Genomic DNA, 5,734 nt, shown 5'->3' with positions numbered 1-5,734 from the left:
AAAAAAAAAAAGAAAGATTTACAGTCATGTAATAAGATCTTCAACTAACATCATATTTTATGAATGTTGGAAATTAAATAATATATTGCTCTTGAAAAAAAATGTTGAAAGTAATGTGTATATTGGTTGAAAAAAAAGAAAATATCTAATAAAAAAGAAGAAGAAAGTAAAGATTCTCAACTTAAAGGGCCAGTAATATCTTCAACAAAATTATAGAAGGAAACTTCCCTAACCTAAAAAAAGAGATGCCCATGAACATACAAGAAACCTACAGAACTCCAAATAGACTGTATCAGAAAATAAATTCTTCCTGTCACATAATAATCAGAACACCAAATGCCCTAAACAAAGAAAGAATTTTAAAAGCAGTAAGGGAAAAAAGTTAAGTAACATATAAAGGCAGACTTATCAGAATTAAACCAGACTTCTCGCCAGAGAATATGAAAGATAGAAGATCCTGGGCAGATGTCATACAGACCTTAAGAAACACAAATGCCAGCCCAGAGTACTATATACCCAGCCAAACTCTCAATTACCATGGATGGAAAACACCAACACAAGGAGAGAAACTACACCCTAGAAAAAGCAAGAAAGTAGTCTTTCAACAAACCCAAAAGAAAACAGACACACAAACATAATTCCACCTCTAACAATAAAAATAACAGGAAGTAACAATTACTTTTCCTTAATATCTCTTAGTATCGATGGACTCAATTCCGCAATAAAAAGACAAAGACTAACAGACTGGATATGTAAACAGGACCCAGCATTTTGGTGCATGCAGGAAACTCACCTCAGTGACAAAGACACTATCTCAGAGTGATAGGTTGGAAAACAATTTTCCAAGCAAAGGGTCCAAAGAAACAAGCTGGAGTAGCCATTCTAATATCAAATAAAGAAAGTCATAAGTCAAGATCTTTTCTAATACAGTCTTGGGCATATCAAGTTGGCAAGTTATACTAATGTAGAGTAGGGGTGGGAAACTCAGCTACTAGTCTTAGATGTTCTCTGACAGCATTCTTAGCCTATTTTGGGGAACTAAAATTCTGTTTGCAGATTCCAATGGACTTTTATCTGCTAGTTACAAGGTGTTAAGTGTGACCCAGATGTCAGCAAGAAATGCCCATTTAAGAGGCTAAAGATTGCCTAAGATAAATAGCAATCAGGGTTTGAACATCCTAACCATTCTACATCACCAAAGCTCTAATCAATGAATGAATGAATCAATCAATCAATCAATCAGCTTTGCCAACACAACTTCTTTCCAGAAAAAGTTCTTGTTCAGAAAACCCAGTGTTTTTCTCTCTGTTTCTTTTACAGGGATTTCATGTAATCTAGACTGGCTTTGAACTTTCAATGTGGTCTAGACTAACCTTGACCTCCAGATCCTCCCACCTCTGCTCCCCAAAGCTATGTTTCTATTCACATAGTACCACACTGCCATACCCAACTTAACGCTGTTTATTGTATGATGATATGTATATCAGCAATACTATTGACACTATCCATACCGGCGTCCTCATCCATCATGTAAAGTCCTTATGTAATAAGGATAAGGATAATGATGGTAAAGACTACATCTCACAGTGCTTTGGGGAGGATCAAACTTGACCATGCTTAGTTAAAACAAAACAAAATAAAACCCCTGAAGCTCAGAAAGGATTTCATACCTCATTTCTAGTACTCACTGCAGCTCAGGAAGAAAGGATTGGTACATAATTCCACAGTATGAAGGAAGCAGGGACAGGCTGGAATGTTCTCAATGCTTGCTTGAGGGTTCACGTTCTCTTCTGCTATGACAGAAGTGCCAGAGACCCTGGGCACTCTGGGCCTTTCCTAGCTCTTATGCTCAGTTATAGCCACCTGGTTCTTGATAAGAGTGTATTTTAAACACAGATGCTTCCCCATTGCTCCCTAACAGGGGCAGGGCAAGCTGAGGATGCTTCCATTTGTGCTTGACCTCTGAGATGCTGAATACCAATAGTTAAGTCTTTCAGAGTACACTTGATGTGGTTTGTATATATTTTATGTGGTATCATTGAGAACCTAGAAGAAGTAGAGCGTAAACAAGTAGAAACAAAGGGTTGGGATGTGTGGATGGAGGCCTCATACTCACTCTTAGTCCCACTGATTATTTTCCATATCTTCATAATAGCAGCACTCAAAATTCTGCTGGAGCTTTGGCAAGTCTCTTCTAGTCACTTGACCTCATCGTTAGTTTTGTAGCATTTTCCCCCATGCCAGATTATTTTCTCAGTTGTGTTCATCACTGTATCAGTTAATAGCAATGACATAAACACATGCTAATTAAAACAAAGACACACACACACACACACACACACACACACACACACCACTGGTAATGCTCAGTACATGCAAAGACTTATGGGTTAACTCTGCATAGCGTCTTTAATTTTTGTAACCACTGTATGTGGATGACATCTTCCTATTTTCCAGATAGGAGAACTGAAGTGAGGCTGGGCACATGTAACAGATTACCAGTGACACCACAATCGCATCATGTAACTAGGACTCACTTAACCATTATGCTGTATTAGCAACTAAAAGAGATCAATAAAGCTTTCATGTTTGAATATGAAATGTCCTCCACTAACTCATGTGTTTAAACTCTTGCTTCTCAGCTGGTGGTTCTACTTTGGGGAATAACAGGAAGTTTTGGAGAGAGAACTTAGCAGAAGGAGTTTGCTCATTGGAGAGATGGTTCTTGGGGCTCATTTCCTGTCTAGTTTCTGCTTCCTAATCTACCCAGAAATGAGGAAGCACTTCACACACTTGCTGCCATAGCTAAGAATCACTCTTGAGATCACACTTTTCTGCTATGATGGCCTGTTCCCTGAGCCATGAGTCAAGAATGAATCCCTACTCCCTTAAATTGCTTCTTATCAAATATTTGATCACAATAGTTGTGTTAATCCTACCTATGCAAGAAGGACCACTGTCCCAAATCATGATCAAGTAAATGCCCACTTTATTTGTGCACACAATTGTCTCTCTCTGAGGTGAAACTCAGAAAATTAGCTTCAAGCCAATATTTCAAGCCCGTTATATAGGTCAGAATCATAGGGTGGGGGTTTTGCACGTAAGTATGGTTACAGAGGTGAAACCAGGAAGCTAAGGAAAGTGGGTTATGGAACAATGGGTATAGAAACTTTCTGAGAACAGACAGCTCTGAGGGTACATTCTAAGGTTACTGGGGTAGGGCATAGTCCAGCTCTGAGGAACAGAAACCCAAATTTTATAGAAAACAGAAACATGTCTTTGCTAAGGACAGAAAATAGCTCCTAGGAACAAAATGTGGACGTGCTGGTTTGGAGTTAGACAAGTAACTAATGCCCTAGAGTAACCTCACCTTTAACCATAGTCACTAAACTTCTGGTCATATGATCACTGACTCATAGTTTGCCTAGATTTTTAGCTGGGATGTTCCATGTGAGGTAACTGGATCTACAGAGAGCTTGAAGATGACCCTTCTTCAGTGGAGATGCTTCAACTGAATCCAGCCAACCTAGGAACTATTCAAAGGTTTCCGTCCTCCACTTTGCCAACACTTTAAGCAATAAGGTGGAAAGGGTCATAGACTAGAATTTGGAAGGCATGAGACATAAACTGAATGCTATAGTAAAAATGAGGAAAGATGTGATCTCTGAGTGTTTAATGTACATTGTGATATTTTTAATGTCGTGACACTGAGTAGGACCTCCATTTTAAGATTGAGGAAACCCAAGATTAGGGAGGTGATTCCTCACTATTCAGAAAGGACATTATCACACAAATTGACTTTTATTTTTCCAAAAGGAGTTTGCTTTTAATTTGAACACCTTATGTTTCTAGAACACCAGGAAAGATAATACCCAGCATTCCAGTTCATTTTACAGTTAACATCTTACTGTACAGTGGTGGATTGTCAGTCAAATCAAGAATCTGAAAGTCCTAAAACCATCACTGCTAAGCTCCAGACTTTATTTGGATTTTTACATTTGTTTCTGTTAATATTCTTAATTTTTGAAAACTTCCATAAAATATCACAGGTTTTGTGTCTTGAAGCAAGTTTTGGAGGCTAAAAGTCAAAAACAAGAAGGCCAGAGGACTGAGTCTCTCCGAAAGCTCTCAGAAAGTTCTGCATTTCTTCTATGCTGTGGTGGATGCCATAAACCTTTCTCTTTTCTTTTATTTTTTTTTGGGGGGGGGGTGCTCTTCTCTGGTATCTATCTCTGTATACAAATTTTCTTCTTGTAGATTTACAAATTTTATTTATTTTATGGTTCACTTTAAGCCAGTGTAAATTCATCTCGATTACATCTGAAAAGAACCTGTTTTTTGTTTTTGTTCTCTCTCTCTGTCTCTCTGTCTCTGTCTCTGTCTCTGTCTCTGTCTCTGTCTCTGTCTCTGTCTCTGTCTCTGTCTCTGTCTCTGTCTCTCTCACCACACACACANCACACACACACACACACACACACACACACACCCTCATGGACAGGACATTCAAACTCAACACAATCTTCTTTCTACTTCAACAATCAAAATTCAATACAAATCTGGGTACTGCATTGCATTTTATAATCACATCTGTACTGATCTACTAATGTTTGTTATTTCTGCCTTTATCTTCATGAGCTCCCAGCCAGAGCACTGGGAACAATGTATATTTTTCACAGACAAAGCTCAGTTTTCACTTACTGAAGCTTTCTTCCTGAGCAGCAGCTATGAGCTACTGATATACCATTCTCAGTCATGGATTGCATAGCAGTGGGCACATAGTTGGAGGCTCAATAAATATTTGATAACTTGACCACTGTAGGACCTGCTGCCTTCCTGTTCTTATGCCAAAAGTACTTCCCCAGTCGTGGGACTATAACCTTTCCTTTGTGGGAAGTATGAGTACTCTATTCACATTGCTAATGCTAAATTTCATTTTTAACATCCAGCATTATATAATGTGTTTTTTGCAAACACAGAGTTGGATATAACTCCTGCTTGGTGGGCTTGGCCACCTAAATGGCAGTAAAGTGCAGGTCACCTGTAATAGCTGAGTTAGGTATAAAGATTCCTCAGCTTGACAGTGTCCAAATAAGCAGGCAATTGGCTCTTCCTCTGTATAATACGAGTTATGCAAATCCAGTTCTTTCAATGAATATTAATGACAACAAGCTAGACAACCCTCCTATTACGTGTATCTTGTCCTTCAGTCCCATTTAGGACTGAAAGGGAGAACATATACAAATTACTACATTTTAGAATTCTATCTCAGTTAGATATTTACATGCTTGATCACACACTAATATATTCATCCTAGAAGCAAGTATCCACCATGAAATAGAGAGAATGAGTCCACCACTTAGCACAAGCAACTTTCTCCTAAGTCCAGGTTTTCAGGCTTCCTTCCTTCCTTCCTTCCTTCCTTCCTTCCTTCCTTCCTTCCTTCCTTCCTTCCTTCTTTCCTTCCTTTTTCTTCCTTCCTTCTCTCCTTCCTTTTTCTTCTTTCTCCATTTCTTTCTCTCTTCCTTTCTTTCTTTCTCTCTTCCTTTCTTTTTCTTTCTTTCTTTCTTTTTCTTTCTTTCTTTCTTTCTTTCTTTCTTTCTTTCTTTCTTTCTTTCTTTCTTTCTTTCTTTCTTTCCTCCTTTCTTTCTTTCTTTCTTTCTTTCTTTCTTTCTTTCTTTCTTTCTTTCTTTCTTTCTTCCTTCCTTCCTTCCTTCCTTCCTTCCTTCCTTTCTTT

The sequence above is a fragment of the Mus caroli genome, chromosome 15, assembly GCF_900094665.2.
Source record: "Mus caroli chromosome 15, CAROLI_EIJ_v1.1, whole genome shotgun sequence".
In the NCBI taxonomy this organism is placed as follows: Eukaryota; Metazoa; Chordata; class Mammalia; order Rodentia; family Muridae; genus Mus; species Mus caroli.
Note: the sequence above shows the minus strand (reverse complement) of the source record.